At 46.5% G+C, this 16,616-nt stretch overlaps 1 protein-coding gene across 1 annotated transcript in view; it reads left to right on the top strand.

Annotated features, from left to right (window-relative positions):
- Nucleotides 1-15,854: 15,854 nt before the first annotated feature.
- The window catches only part of ACSL6 (acyl-CoA synthetase long chain family member 6), a 45,165-nt gene continuing 44,403 nt past the window's right edge, over nucleotides 15,855-16,616 (top strand). Inside the window, exon 1 of the mRNA XM_058848677.1 lies at nucleotides 15,855-15,999. The gene's annotated coding sequence lies outside the window, so the exon portion shown is untranslated. The remainder of the gene's footprint in view (nucleotides 16,000-16,616) is intronic.

The following is a 16,616-nucleotide window of genomic DNA, read 5'->3' as shown; positions in this document are numbered from 1 at the left end:
TTCTGTGAGCAGGGCCACCTTCCAATACATCACTTCGCTCAGAGCCCTGCCCCATCTGGCCTTGAATATTTCTAGGACAATTTGTTTTGTTGTATCAGTTAGATTCAGTATTGCTACTTCAGGAGTCCAGAAGCAAGGATCAGTTAATGACTCTGGTGGTTCAGAGAGAAGTCTGGGCTTGCTTAGACACAGGAACTTTAGGATCCAGGAAGCCTGCAGAAGATGAGACATGCTAACAGCCTTCTGACACAAGATTTGCCACAGAGAGGCAGGTAAAAATTGGCATAAAAACTGTTTTTCTTTCTCAAGAAAGAGAAGGCTATAGGAATAAGCTACAAATATTCTTAAGTAAAACAGATTGTGCAGTATTTAATCTATAATCTGTCTCATTCTTAAGCAAAATAGATGGTGGTAGAAATGATTTTGCTAAGTCCTATTTTATAGCTGTTATATTTGATTTTATGGCACTTGAAGATGTAGCTGAAGTCCCAATTACTTTAGAGGCATTTACTATGAGAATTGCAGTCTGAGGAAGCAGATACAGTTCTCTTTGGTTTCCAGCTCACTTGTCAGAGTGCTTGATGATGGTTTTCTGCCTTGAAACTGAGTCTTAAAAGACAAAGAGCCCTTGACATGACAATTTTATAACAGCTTTCAGGAGTAGGCAGTGATGACTGTAATACAAATTACATCAGGTTTAATCAGCTGCTGGGCTTCTGTACACAGGTAGTTTTTTTAAGTCCTTCTCATATTGAATCAGAAGGAAATTACGTGGTGAAATTTTTTTTTCCCATGGAATAGAAATTCTTCATTTTCATATGTTTCATTTTCACCTTTAAGAAAACCAAAAGTTTTTATCTGCAAAGAAAATGTTTGTCCTTCACAGCTGTAATCATACCTGAACTAGGGCTAATTCCTGGTACAAGCAGAGAGTTTTATTGGTGTATCTTGGCCCATGTTCTCAAAGAGTTAAACAGCTGCATATCACAGCTTGGAATAGGCAGTTCTGCCTGCTGTGCAAACCTACCATATTAGTGACTCAAACTGCTGAATAAAAAGACAGCTGAATAAAAAGACAGCGTCTCTTCTACTCTTTGGCATTCCCATCTTGTTTACTCCACTTATACTCTGATTCCCAGAGGGATGCAAGACGTGTTCTCACCACTGGTGCAGCCCTTTTAACACCTCCTTCTGCAAAGCCCTTCATGTGCCATGGATCTAGGACGTTAGGTTTTTTACAACTAGCTTGTTCAGGGAACAGTCAAGAACACAAATCTGCTCTTCTCTCCTCTCTTCTTTTTTTCTTTTTTATTTATTTTTCCTTTTTTCTTTTTATTTTTCCATTTAAGTAACGAGCTGTATGATGAGATGTCTAGAGGCAATGCGGAGCTGTCTCTGCTGATGAAGCTGGGTGTGTTTCAGCATCTCTGATAGACTTCAGTACCGCTGTTGTGCAGGTCAGCGGCCAGCCGCAATTTCATCGGCCAAAGGTGAAAATAAAGCCATAAAGGAGTAAGTTTCTCCCCCTCTCTCCCCCCGCCGCTGCTCATGGAGAGGACAGGAATGCTCTGAAGAGCATCCGCGCACCAGCGGCAGCATAGCCCCTTTTAGGAGGGATGCGGAGGCCTCGGCAGGATGGGGAGAGGAGGAGGGCTGTTAAAAACGCCGCCCTCCGCCGGGGGAGCGGCGGGGAGTGCGCGGCGGGCCGGGCCGGGCCGGGTGCGCAGTGAGCACCGCAGTGTGCGGAGCGGGCCCCGCCGCAGGGATGCTCGCCCCGCTCCTGGGCTCCGCGGGCTCGGGCTGCCTGCTGCTGGGTGAGTGCTCCCCCGACCCGCCTGGCAGCGGGGTTTGTCCTTCTCCCTGCTTCCCCGCTCCTTTTTCCGCAGCGGGTGGGGACCCGCTCCCCGCCTTGGCACGGTGGTACCGGCACGAACCCTCCGAAGCGGCCTCTGGGCCCGCGGTCCGGCTGCCCAGGGCCCTCCCTGCTCCGGGATAAAGGGCATTGCAAGCTCTTGAAAGGGAAGGGCAGGCGGGAGCGGCACTCTGCATGGGGATGGGGTGATCCTCGGTGTGATGCGTGCGGCGGGGGGCCGGCACCATGAGCCGCTATGGCAGCGGTGCAGAGAGCTCGGAGGGATGCATTACATAATAGCTCTCAAACAATCCTGCTGGTTTGTTCCACCAGTCCATCTCCGGTAAATTTGCTGGGGCACTTTGTTTGTAGTGGGTATGTGAAATAGGGTGGCGCGCTTGGAGGGGTGTGTGTGTGTTAAGAATTGTTGGGCAGAGGGTGATGCTGGATCCTATTGTTTTGTGGGCAGGCAATGACGATTCCAAGTGGGTCTGCGTTAGGAAATTCTTGCAAGTCTGAAACAGAAGGATTTCTGTAAGGTATTTAAAGGTTCATCATGAATTAATCTGCTGTGCTGATTTGAAATTGAGTCCTTTGAATCTGTGTGAAGTGTCTTTTCTAAAGAAAGGTAATGTTCAATGTCTGTGCTATTTCTCCCTTTATGTACCGAAGAGCTTCCCTCTAGACAGGCAGACTTTCAAGGAGAAGAAGTACAAAGGGGAAAATTATTTTAAAAGACAACATCTTAGCATCATTAGGTAAATGTTCTGAGGGGAGTGTTGATAACGGAAAATATTGTAATTATTTATGTTCATGCCTACTTGCTATTTTTGATTATGAAAAAGGATGTTTCACACTGAAAAAAAAGGAACCTAAAATTGCTTGCCTGAATTTTGCCTCTGAAAATATCCTGGTGGCTCTCATTAAAGCTGCTTATATCAGCAGCTTGGATCAGCTGCTTTAGAAATATAGCAAAACTTACACAGTGAAATATGAGGGAATTACATGGGTGAAACAGAAAGGAGGACTTGGCTGGGAAACAGTGGGCAAATGTTTTTTACTGTATTTTGGGCCCCAAGGCCCCAGGGACTGCTCTGTGCTCCATTACACTAGGCTTTTCTATGACAACAGGAGGAGAACAGGACCCACTGGGAACAGGTCTCCTGTATGAGCTCCTACCCTCAGTCTTCCACATCCACCCTGTGGTATTGATTCCTGTGCTTCACATCTCAGTGTTTCTGCTGTGTCCCAGCTCCTCTCTCTTGTATATCTGGCTATCCCAAAGTGTGTGTCTGGGGCCTCATTTAATGCTGTGCTCACTTTATTTCAGTGTGAACATGACTTTAGCCCAATGTTTCTGGCTGCAGAATAGGTGCCCTCAGAAGACAGATGTGCTGTTATTGCCTTTTGCAGTGGCACTGAGATGTATGCTGCCACAGGTCATCTCTGGGAGATGGATCCCACCAGAGAGCCAATGGCTCTGCCTGGCCTGGCAGTGTGGCATCTGCTCATCCCTGGAGCAGCAGCTGCTGCTCTCATGTCTGGTTTTGGCTTTCTGGTGGCCCCATCCCATCAGTCACCGCTCCATGTTGCAAAAGAGTCACTGTGGCTGTGCTGATTTACTGAACAAGGGGCTCCTTGGCCATTACAGCCCAGTGAAACATGCTTCTTTAATTCAAATTAATTTCTGGTGCCCTTAGACAAATTTTAACAAGTTGAGAAGAGGTCTATAATGTCCATCTCAATGAGATAATGGTAGAAGTCAGTGAAAGACAAAGCCAATTATTTCCTACTGTGCAGTCTTGGATGGTCCGATGGATGCAGGAGTGGTATAGTAAACAAAACACAAACCTAACAGCAAATTCCTCTAGGGATTTGGACATTGCTGGTTTGGTTGAAATTGTCCAAGAATTCACCTTACCTCTTGAATCTCTGGGGTTTCCTACTTCTACTCCTCTGCCCTTCTCTTTCATATGGCTGAAACCATGAGCTTTTGCCTGCCCTATCAGTCCTGCCTTACAGTAATGAAGTCTTTGTTCTCTTGCCTCCTGGCAGCAGCTGGAAGCCAGGCAGGCACCTGCATTCATGTGTGGAGACACAAGAAGGGAAGTCTGCCATTACAGTCTCCTTTCCCAACAGCACCAGTGCATCTCCAGATATTTCTCAGAGCATGTTTGCAGAGGGCTGGGAGGTTCCTCTGGGGTCACAACAGACTTGTATGATCCCACTCCTGATCCTGCCTCTCATGCTGTGGCACCCGAGTCCTTGGTGATGTTTTGTGTACAGAGGAGATGCCCAAGGCTGCTCAGCCCAGATTGTAGAGTGCCAGATGTTGCACTGGAGGCAAAGCCCATGGTGTTGGTTGAGGTATATTTAGTTGCTTTTATTCTCCATCCCTCTATAACTTCTCTATTTGAACATTTGCTAGATACCATCAAAAGGGAAGAATAGATGTATTTGTATTTCCCTGCTCCCTCACAGGGAAATACAGGACATAGTAATTTTTCTCTGCTGCTCTGGACTAATCTGAACATTTATTTGATTCTTGTCTTCACAATAGAAGTATGGATATTACAATTCTATTCAAGTAATAAAAATAGGAAAGAAGCTTTGAAGACAGATGGTAAACTGAATGAACTGAATACCCTCAGAAATAGGAAAGCTGACCTGGGAGAGAGCCAGGAACAAAAAATACAACATTACATCAGTAAGGGTATAATTGCCCTTTCGATGTCACCAAACACCGCAAAGCACTAGAGAGTTTAAATGTTTCAGTGTGAGCACATTTCTGAGAGCACTTTGAGAGAAATATCTTCTTCCTTCATCACTGCACAGTTGCAATCAGCACCTCGATATCTTATAGGTAACTGGAGGCAAGTCTGGGTGAGATGGAAAGTGATGCAGGCAATTACCTTTTGATGAGGGTTCACAGGCATCCAGGGCAGCTCTTTTCCCATGGCTTTGTTCTTAATTTTGCTACATTATTTCTTCATATAGACCCAAATAAAATAACTTAGTCACCCTCTTCCTGATCAGAAATTAACATGAAAGAAAAACATCTGTTAATTTACTCTTTTACTTTTAAGTTCTCTGCATACATCCTTTGGAGATAGGCCAATACAAGTAATGAGGTTTTTTCCATCACTGTTATTTCTGTCTCTTGTGCTACTGTGCAAAGCCAAAGCCCTGCAGGTCCTTGGCACTGGGACCCATCTGTCTCTGCTGTTGTCCCTGCAGGGCTGCAGGTGCTGGGAGCAGGGACAGCTCGGAGGAGGGACAGTGCAGACCTCCGCTCCTGCAGCTCACTGGTCTTGTCCCCTCTGGAGAAGGTACTGCTGGTCCAAACTGCTTCATCCTCTCACCTCTTTTCCCACTCAACAGGAGGGTTAGCAGAGCTTGGGAAACCAAATACCCTCTTACCCCGTGAAACCACTCAAACAGAGTGGAGAAAGGTATATCAGAGAACATACAGCTATAATATGTACGTATAAATATGCTTGAAATACACATGCAAAATCCATGCATCCCCAGCAGGGACCCTCATGCTCCTTTCTACACTTTCCTGCATTTTGCTGTGAGCCATGATTGGCTCTCCAGGAGCTTTTCTTCCCAGATATGCTGATTCAGAGTATTTGCAAAGGCTTGTTGGAGACTTCAAGGAACTGAGCGTTGATTCCACACAGCATGATACAGGGAAATGTTTTGATGGGCTTGGATTGATTGTACAGTGTGTCACCAAGACATACTGATGACAAGTCATTTGCTGTGTCAAAGCCTCCTTGCACCATAAACATTGTCACAGGGCCTCCAAGGTGACCTGAGGCTGGTGGGAAGGTGGGTGAGGAAGCAGACCAGGGGCTTTGCCTCATTCTGTTTCTTCATACACTCTGTACATAGGTAAAATTAGAAGTATTTTACCATCCTGCTGGAGACTGCACTACGAAAAACAGGGTAGCGGGTGTTGAGAAAGTAAGACACTGGGATGAGTAGGGATTTTTAGTTAGGAAAGAACGTCAAAACCACAGGGGTAGTTCAGCACCTGTAAGCTGGTCTCCAACTCCCTGCTGCAGCCACGCTTCAGCACCCTTTACTCACTGCTTGGGCTTTTGCAAGCAGTGATGTAGCTGCTTCAGCTACAGTATGTAGCAGATACTTTGGAAAAGCATGGCTGAAAATGCAGCCCCTTCTTGTCATGGGCTGAGTCCACAGCAAGGTTTGGCAAAACCCCAGTGGTGATTCCCCCACAGCCACCTAATTACTCCCTCAAACTCCCCTGTCAGCCACACGGGTTTTTTCTCTCTTCTGTGCTGTGTGGGATATTCCACTCTCATAAACATGGAAAGAAGCTAAATCCAACCAACCTGTTCAAGTAATTTTCTTCCATTCCACACCACAGGAAGAAAGTGTCACTTGTAAAAAAAAAGTGTGTAGCTCAGTGGAAATCACTGTTTCTCTAGGAAAACCCCAGATCAGGGAGGAAAAGTTTTTATTCAGACCTGTGTGCCATGGTGTTGCAAGACTGCAGCTCACATTTCCCTTTGCTCAACAAAGCGGCTTCTGTTGTGTAGATAAAATCTCAGAGACACCACATATGAACTGCAGTGAGGAGTTTCCACTAAGTACTGCATAGTCATGATGCAAAATCCGTGCTGGATGAGTTGGCCTCTGAGAGTAACAGGCTCCAAAGGCACTTGGGGATTTTTAGGTGACTTTTCTCTCTGAGGTCAAGTGGATCACTTGGCCCAGGAGCAACAATTCCAAATGCTGGGTTATTTGGAAAAACAACCCTAGCAAAGGGTCTTTTGTCCACTGTTGCCTGTGGCAGAGGTGGATGGTTACCTGTATAAATCCAGCTTTTACGGGCCAGATTCTAAGAGACCCTTCACTGCTTTCACTGCTGAGGGTTTTGATGATGGCAAGAAGGAGGGGAGCATCAGTCCCACATCTGGAACAGACACTTGGATACTCCACCTGGCCACCTGAGTTTGTGTTTTGACCACAGAGGAAGGACAGCCACACCAAAGTTATCAGCCAGATCAGTCACTGCAATGGGACTTTTTGCTCTGGCGGAAGAGGTTTAAGTTAGATATTAGGAAAAATTTCGTCACGAGAAGGGTGGCTAGACATTGGAACAGGTTGCTCAGGGAAGTATTGGTGTTATCATCCCTGGAAGTACTAAAAAACCATGTAGCTCTGGTGCTTGGGAATATAGTTCAGTGGTTGGTTTCGCAGTGCTAGATTAACCATTGGACTCAATGACCTTTGAGGGCTTTTCTAACCATAATGATTCTATGATTCTGTTATTTTTAAGATATAACTTTGGGTGAAGAAGCAGAAGCACTGAGGTGATAGGGACTGTTGTAGTGCTCTGGGGCTGCAGGATCATGTCCAGGGAGGCTACAGTTACTGGTGACCAACATGGGACTCAACAAAATGGGCTTCTGCTTGGTTAATCTCAGGAAACCATTTATTCAACGCAGGAACAAACTCATCTTAAATCCAGAGACAGAAAGCCCAGAACAGAGGCTGGGTGGTGGGTTTTATGGGACAGAGCCAGGGTGGAGTGTAAGGTTGGGGACTAACAGGGGCACAGCAAGGGAGAAACCCCAGGGGTACAAACCAACCAGAACCCCTGGGCTGATACCTCAAGAGGGTCCAGGGTTGGGACAATTCTTCCCGGGCTCACAGGACACATCCCCCGAGGCAGAGGGATGGAATTTACTCTTCCCGGGCTTTAAAGCCTCTCCTCTCACTTTAACAATGCTTATCTGAAACTAAATCTTTGCCTCCCTGGGCGGAGGCATCTCACACCTGGTGTGTGGTGCCATGTCAGCTAATCCTTCCACAGAAGTGTGACTCTTCCTCCTGTGAACATACTTTCATTTGGAAAGTTCTAGAAACTACAAAACCTTCCAAGTTTCCTCTCAGACTTCCTTATGACTAATCCAGATCCTGTCTATTTGGATGTCTCAGCTAAGCTATTTGTTTTTCTCCCAATGTTTTCACTCCAGACAATGGCACAGCCTTCCTCTCTGGGACAGTTCTCTGTGTCAGATCTCTGCCCCATTCTGTCTGCTCCTGGGGCTGTGCCCCCTCTTCAGCCTGGTGTCTTTTGCCTTTGGAAAGAATGTGTTTTTCCTGCTGAGAGCAGGGGCAGTGTATGGATGGATGCAGAAGGCACCACAGCTCACTTTGGGCTTCTGCTTGACCTGCTGCTGGATGGAAGATTGCACAGCCTCCACTTCCTTTCCTGGCAAGCCACTGTGCTGGTTCATGGCCGAGAATCAAAGGGGCAGAAATGATCTTTCCTTCTCCCACCAGCCACTAGGAAATTGAGGATGAGTTGTCCACATGCACAAGGCAGGGCAGCACCTGGGCTGTGCCTACCCATGTGGGCCAGTGATGGTGCCCAGGGAGGGACAGGGGCTCTGGAGCAGCTTCTTCAGGGAAGGGCCTGCATGTAGCTCTGCATGGTAAGGGTGAGAGCCACACTCCTCTCCAAAGCAACAAGCAACCCCTTTCTAAGGGCAATGAAATCCCTAAAATCAGCTTCAGGAGCCATACTGACATCTCTGTGACTGCTGGGATGTCCCACTCGCTGTTAGATGGCCCCAGCCAAAAGCTACAGCAGGGAAAGCACTGAGATGTTTGCTAAGTTGGCATTCTTTTTTTTTTTTTCCCCATCTCTAAGGGCAAGTATGAGTTGGTTGGCACGGGAACCAGCACTGAGATTTCTAAACTGATTTAATTTTTTTTTTTTTTTTCCTCTTTGAAAAATTATCTAGAAAACAGTCAATCATTCTGCTGTTGATTGAAGTGAGTTGGAAGCGATCTAAGCACTGAAATTACAGATGTGAATGATGAAGACTTAATGTCTTTTCTGCAGAAAACAGTACTTAGTTATAAGTGGAGAACACATTATTTCGTTTGTTGTAAGATTTTTTCCAATGATGGAGAAAAAAAGATAAATATATTAGAACCCCTTTTGAAATATTAAATATACTTTATTTAGTATCTCCAATTGCTGGAGGTTAGGAGTTTTTCCTCTTTTTTTTTTTTTCTTTCTCTCAGGGAATTTTGTCCCATTTGATGCCCAAGAGACAATAACAACCAGTACTAAAGAACACAAAAGATGTGGATGGGACGAGGAGTGAGGAAGAGGCAGCTGGCTACTCTCTTAGCTGAGGGGTTTCTCTTGGGAAGGGCAGAGATACTGTGAGATTTTGGCTGGGCGCTGAGGGGCTGGATTCAGCTTCTCATTCTCGGATCAGAGGGGAGATGGCTGGGCTGCGGTGGCTGTGGGAAGAATTCGCCTCCAACAGAGTTCTGTCACCATAACCGCAGGAAAAGGAAAACCCCTCCAACAAAATTTTTAAGGTTAGAGAGTCAAGGCATTACTTTACTCTTGCAAGAATATACCACTGAAATAATCTCATCCACACATAGCCCAGGTGTGCAGAGAGAAACATTCCATGACACATGCTTTTGCAGGAATTCCCCCCAAACTTTATACAGTCAAAACCCATAGAGATGCGCTGTTTCAAAGTTAATTGGTCTTAGAACTCTAGTTGAGCAACCCCTAGTACTCAGTTTTCCATAGGATCTGAATTTCTTGCCCTCCAATGTTAATTAGATCTTCATTCTTTGATTTTCTTACCAGTCCTTTCTGGACCAGATGTCTTCAACTCTGCAAGGGGTGGCATCTGGGGGTGGATATTTGAAGAGATGTTTCCTTGATGACCTTTTATCTTTCTGGGTATCCAGACTGCTGCTATGTTAAGCCCATCTCCTTAAGAGTGATATCTCCTAAAAAAACTATAGAAAATTCCTTTCTCCAAGGCAAAGTCATGTCAAGCCTAATTAGGGAGACAAAATTAAAATTAAAAAGTTATATTGTTTCCAGCATTTCCGTCTTTTACTGTTTCTCCTACCGTGGGCAAACCTTTGCTTATCAGAGCAGATGTTGAACTGGGACCTTATCAACACCTGACCTCACTGGAAAAGGGCCCTCACCATCTACTGCGGTGCCCCGGGGAAAACCCAGGGCCCAGAGCTCCTAGGAGAGAGCCTCTCCTGGCTGCTGGCGGGAACCCAACTGCTGCTGCACAGCCCCAGTGGTTTTTTGCCACTGCCTCGGGTTTTTTGCTACACTTTAGCCTAACACCCAAGGCCTGCCAGGACCCCCCGCTGCCTCTGCCACCGCCACCGCTTAGGGCTAATGCTACACTTCATTTGCCACCGCAGGGTGTGCTCGCCTCTGCCGTTCCAGCTTCTGCTCCGAGGTTCCTGCTGCTGCCCGTTCCGCCATCCGGAGGGGCACCGGGACCGGCTGCCCCATGGGCTTTGCAAAGGAAATCCCTTTCCCCTCTTTCCCGCCGGCCTGCCCGCCATTACCCACACGCAGCGAGGCGGCCGAGCTGGCGCCACAGCGCCCCCTGCAGGCGCGGGGGAATCATCGCACCCGCCCTGCCCGGCCGGGAGCCAGCAGCGCCCCTGCCGGCCGTGCCCGGAACTGCAGCCGGGGAGAGGGGAGACAGCCAAGAGAAGGCTGCTGGTTCTGCTTTTGGTTGTTGTGGTGGTGCTTTGTTTGCCTTGTTATACACATACATATTAGTGAAGAACTGTTACTGCTTTTTGCATATCTTTGCCTGAAAGCCCCGTATTCTCAAAGTTACAGTAATTTGGAGGGAAGTGGGTCACATTTTCCATTCCAAGGGAGGTTCCTGCCTTCCTTGGCAGACACCTGTCCTTTAAATTAGGACATGAGGTCTGCCTTTTCCAACCCAAATCTTGATGTAAAACAGCTGATAAAGTATATTTCTAGCCCAAAACAACACACTGCCAAACATGAAATAGCTCCTTGGAGCTGAGAGCAGCTTGTGGATAGCCTGTGAGCACCAGCTTGTGAAAGTCACCCAAGTTGTGCCAGTGTCCTGATGTCCCCTGAACCTTTTTTCACTGTGGGTGTCCCTTGTGCACCCCACTCATGTTACTGCAGGGCAGGGACACCTGCCACTAAACCAGGTTGCCCCAAGCCCCATCCAACCTGGTCTTAAACACTTGTAGGGATGGGGCAGCCACAGCTTCTCTGGACAATCTGTGCCAGGGCCTCATCACCTTCACAGAGAACCAGGGTTTTGAGGTGCCGGGGGAGCCATCCCCAGTGACCTCCTCCCTCTGTCTCCTTGGAATGCCCAAGTCCTGCTTTCTTTCTGCCTGAAAAGAGTCTTTTTGTGCCACCGCCTCCTCTAGCCTGAATCTCCTGCAGCTGAGAGGCTGCTGAGGGTGGTGTGATGCTCTGACCTGCCAACAACAATTCAGGGCTGTGTTTCCTTTTGGAAAAGGCATTTGCATATCCTCTATTCACTTTATTTGGTTAAATATATTTGAAAAGGCAAAAGCTTTCGGTCATTGAGCCTGCAGAATGAGCCTTCTGGGGGCCTCCTCCATTTTAACCCTTTGGAACCTTGCTCCAGCATCTTGGAGGATTTAAAATATCCAGAAAAAGGAGATTTTAAAGCTGTTTTTGCAGCAGGTATGGGGAAGGAGGCTGGAGACAAGGAAAGCCCTGACAGAGGTCAGCAAAAATATGCCGTATACCTTTGAACTGAAAATTCACTTATGTGCAGCCTCAGACTGACTTGCAGAGAGTTTGCAAAATTTAGCATGGACAGAAATGTTTTCAGGGTGACTTGAAAGTACTTGTGAAAACAGGAGAGCAAAAGCAAGTTACAGCAGTATCAGGCACAGAAAGGTGCTGGGTGCTTCAGGGTGTGTGATCAGCTAAGGGAACTTTCTGGAAATGAAAATAGAAATAACCTAATTGCTGCTTTAGTTAAGAAAATAAATAAAAAATCCTGAAGCAACAACAAAGATCCTGAAACATAAGCCAAGTGTTTAAAAATCATTTAAACAGTGTAATTGCTTGTTATTAGTGTCAGGAGAAAAAAAAAATCAGCAAAGTATTTAATTTGGAGTATTTAAGGACATCTCAAATCACAGCTCAACCACAGATTTCTCAAAAACCTTCCATGAGCAGATGCCAAATCCCCCCTTTTCCTTCATTTTCTACCACAGTGCCAGGCCTTGCTGCCAGAGGAACTGGAGTTGGATGTGCAGTGTGGTTAGGGTCTCTGGCTGGTGGATGCCATCCCTGCTGACATTCCAGGGTGCAGGAGAGTCCCTCTTGGACTGGGCCAGGACATGGCCCCTGCACCTCATTGTGGTGCACCTACCATGCTCAGCTGCAGTGTGGAGGCTGCTTCTGGATGCCTGTAAAGTATTATGAGGATGACAGCTGGGAAGAGATGCATAAGCAATAAATTCATCAGCCTGGGTTTATTTTTGTTACTTTGCCATCAGTTGGCATCCCTATAGTGTAAGGAAATTGAGTGCTAGAGGGAGAAAAGGCAGAAACACTTGCCCAGTAACATAATATTAATGTTCCTAATTATTGAATTAATCTTAAGTTTGTGCTGTATGCTTCCTTCCTGCTGCTCTTTGGAAGTGGTCAAAAATATAGGCAGTATAAACATTAAAGCATAATATCTGACCAGAAGATACAGAAAGAAAAGGAGACCACTAAAAAGAAACACAAGGCAGTTCCCCTTTCTCACACATTATTTGAATTAGTGGCTGGTTTATATTTCTACTTGAGGCATGATTTTCCACAGATGGGCCTTCAGGAATGTAGACGTACTGTTGGCAGATTTCTGTTCTGTAACTGAAGCTATTGCTCTGGTTTATGGGAATGTCCTGAAAACCATAGCAGCAGCTTGGATTTTTTTGAGTTATCCTCAGAATTTTGAAGGGTGAAGTGGAACTCTTCCATAGAGCAATGGAAGCTCCCAAGCTGTCTCAGCTCCATGTGGTTTCCTGGTGGTACAGCCTTGTTTAGCTGCTCTGATGACTCTACATGGAGTCACAGAATAGTTTGTGTTAGAAAGGAGCTTTAAAGTTCACCTAGTTTAACCCCCCTACAATGAGCAGACATCTTCAACTAGACAAGCTTGTACCAAGATCTGACCAACCTCACCTTGAATGTTTTCAGGGCTGAGGCATCTGTAGCTGCCCTGGGCAACCTGTGCCAGTGTGTCACCACCTTCCTTATAAAAAATAAAATTTCTTATATCTAGTCTGAATAGACAATGTTTTAGTTTAAAACAATTACACCGTGTCCTATCCTGTATTCTCCTGGCTATAAGCAGCAATGTTTAAAATTCAACCTTAATCTGCATATCTCATTAATTTTGATAAAGTATAAAAGCATGGAGAGATTCCATAGGTTACTCTCTTTTATAGGATTATTTAACATTGGCTAGGAGCATTAAAAGCATTGTGATTTACTGATATATCTTTTTTTTTTTCCTGGATTGGTCAGGTCTCAGACAAATCCTGTGAAGTCCTTTGAAGTCTTTCCATTTTTACTGTTTTACTGGTAGGTGGGTCTCACTGGGCTTTAGACTGAGCACAAAAGATGATAATTTCCTTTTTACTTGCATAAACATCTCTGCTACTTAATGCTCTAAGGTGAGGGCCAGATTGGAGCAGATTTCTACAGAAGCAGAAGTCACCCACATCCTGGTTTGAAGCTTAAAAGGGTTTTGTGTCTCCTATTGCCAAGGTGGGGTTCTGGATGCTCAGCATCTCAGTGCTCATCCCCACCAGCCTTCAGCTTTCTGGTCTGCAGGGCACAGCTCACACATCTACAGGAGGATCTGAAAACAGAATTGAGCTGTTCTTTGTGCTCCCATGCCAAAAGATCTCATAGCCAACCCCTGTTTATGGAGAACTGTGTGCTTTCTCTTGGCTGTGAGTCCAAACAATGAGGTTGTCCTCCCATAAAGCCCTGTTCCCATCACTCGGCCCTGCAAATTACCTGGCAGAAAATTCTGGGGCAGGGGGAAAGCTTTTTCTCAGTGTATTACTTCAAGTATGCTTATATCATTTTCCTCTTAAGGTAGGCAGCCCACATCCAGCTTCCTTGCTTTGTTCTCCCTCAAATATCTCCAATGGTTGTTTGACTGAATCCATACACATATGTATGCAATGGAAGCAAGACAAGAGAAAGGGAATTACTGCTCAGGGTATTTACAGAGGAGGTAAAAGGGTCAGACTCTACCATGAAACACATACTTTACTCAACCTCACCACCTATGCTGAGGGTATATTGCCCATGGTGAGCTTCATCTTGGTAGGCCAGACCAGCCCTTACCAGCAGGAGTTTGAAAGAAGAGCTCCATAGCACAGTATGTTGTTTTTAATCCAATATTCATTTGAGATCAGGATTCCCATATCCCCTTTAGGGCATTTCATAATGAACACAGTTATGCTGAGACTGTGGGCTACAGGCACTGAATCCCCAGCCAGTCCAGGGCTGTTCATATCCCTGAAATATTTTCCTGACTACAAAGATTCTGTCAGGCTGTGGCTCATAAGGAACAAAGGGACAGGAACCTGAGCTGGTGAATATTGCTGAGGTCCCATTAAGCCAGCACTGTGATGCGGATTTGCACCTGCAGACCATTCAGTCTAGTACTCCCTGCCATACCCTGGCACTTTGATGAATTAAGCCTGATTGCAGAACACCCCCAATGTGACCCAACAGAGTGATATTTGACAGGCTGAAATCTCATTAAATAGTCTCTTCATTCATGGGTGTTAAATGTTCTTTGAGAATTCTCCTTTACGAACTCTAATATCACAAGTAAAATTTAGGTCAGACAGAAACTTTGTTAACTGTGGTAATAGTGAGTCTTCAGACAGCTTCTCTCCCTCTGCTCCTGCCTTTTCTGCCGAGTGGTTGTGGAGATCCAGCCAGGAAAAAAAAGGAGTTGAGGAAAACAATAATTTCAGTGTTAATAATGTCAGATATTCAGCATCTGGAAGGCTGGACCTCTCAAATGCCTTCCTAACAGCCAGAGTCCTAAGCAGGAATCGAACAGTAAAAAATGAACAGTAAATAATGTGATGATATGGAGCAAGGGCTCTCTGGGGCCCAGGAGTGGCACACCCGTGTTATCTTTGCTCAGGAGTGGGGAGTTGGAAGCTATCAGACACTATTGGCTTTCAGTTGAAAGGAATGTTCTTGTAGTTAAGACAGTATCTCAGCCAGATCTCTCAAATGTAAATGTAAGTAATTTACCATGACAAATGAATTTCAAAGTTCTGGTCTTGTTATTTTGAGTGGAAATGGACAAAACCTGGTTTAGGCTGAAATACCAGGGTGTTGGGTTTTTTCTTTTAATATGTATAGCAGTATAAGGATGATGTTGGCAATAGTTACTCTCCTATAGTTAATCAATTGTTTTATTGATTCAGGGGATTTGTATTTATTCTACTCGATGATCACAGAATATTTTGGGTTGGAAGGGTCCTTTAAGGACATCCAGCTCCAATCCCTCTGCCATGGGCAGGGACACCTTCCACCAGACCAGGTTGCTCCAAGCTCCATCTAACCTGGCCTTGGACCTCCAGGGGTGGGGCATCCCCATCTTCTCAGGACATCCTGATCCAGTGTCTCACCACCCTCACAGGGAAGAATTTATTAGATATTTATTAGATATAATGAGATATTTCCAATATCTAATGTAACCCTGCTCTCTGTCAGTGTGAAGCTTTGTCCTGTCACAAGACATTTAAATGCCTATACCGGACCTATGATGTTTATAGTTCATCAGATCTGAATTGGTGGCACAGACTTTCTCAGTGTCAGAAACTTTCTCTCATGACGACTTTTCCCAAAGGAAAAAAAAAAAAAAAAAAAAAAAAAAAAGCTCCGTTTCTAATTTTAAAGGAAGGTTTTACAGTTTTATACCCAAAAAGCCTTGCTTCGAGTCTGTAAATCCTGCAGTATGACAGAGATGTGTGAAAATGTTGCAATATTCAGGAGCCGACGGAGTAGGCTTTTCCTGTGGGGAAGGCGGCTCCGGTGGCCGGCAAGTGGAAGCTGAAGGGTTACAGCGGGCATCGCTGCTGCGCTAATACAGCCTAAGCCGATATTAGCCAAGCTTAACTTCTTTCAGCCGCTTGCGGATGGGAGGGGGAGGGACGCCCCGGAGTCAGCAGTTCTGTGCGGGGACCGGGAGGGCAGGAGCCCCGGCCATGAGCTGACCGGCCATCAGAGGCACCGGGGAGACCGGCGGATGGTGAGTCCTGCCGGGGGTTTCATTATTATTATTATTATTGTTATTATTGTTATTGCAGCGCGTGTGAGGAGCCCGGGGGCGCTCCGGGCGGGATCCAGGAGCTGCGTTCGGGCAAGGCTCGGGCGGGTCTGGGAGAAGCCGGGGGGCTCCACACGGGACCCCCATCCCAGGGCCCTCCGGGTGGGTCCCGGAGGCTCCACCCGAGCCGGGCTCGGGGATACCCAGCAGAGCAAAGTCGCAAAAAGCAGGGCGGCTTTGCAGAAGGACCCCAGTGCTGCTGGGGTGGGTGGGCTCGTTTCGCGGGGGTGTTTCCAACAGCCTTAGTGAGGGGAAAAGCTCCTCTTCGGCTCTGGCTGGAGCTCCTGGCGATGGAGGCAGCGGGCCCATGGGTCCTGCGTGGGCTGAGGAGCTCCAGAGCCGGGGTGACCGCTCCAGCACCCCTGGGATCAGCGGCGAGGGCAGCTCCTCCTGCTCCCAGCCACTGAGGTGGCACCTGGGGCTTCCCTGGAGGACTCTGCCCTCATAGTTCATTGCCCCAAACTCTTGACCCTACATATCGGGGCTTGTTTCCCACAGCAGGAGCTCTGCAGAGCCTGGCATACCTGTTCAGTTGTGGC

The sequence above is a fragment of the Poecile atricapillus genome, chromosome 13, assembly GCF_030490865.1.
Source record: "Poecile atricapillus isolate bPoeAtr1 chromosome 13, bPoeAtr1.hap1, whole genome shotgun sequence".
Classification (NCBI taxonomy): Eukaryota; Metazoa; Chordata; class Aves; order Passeriformes; family Paridae; genus Poecile; species Poecile atricapillus.
Note: the sequence above shows the minus strand (reverse complement) of the source record. Positions and strands in the feature narration are given on the sequence as shown.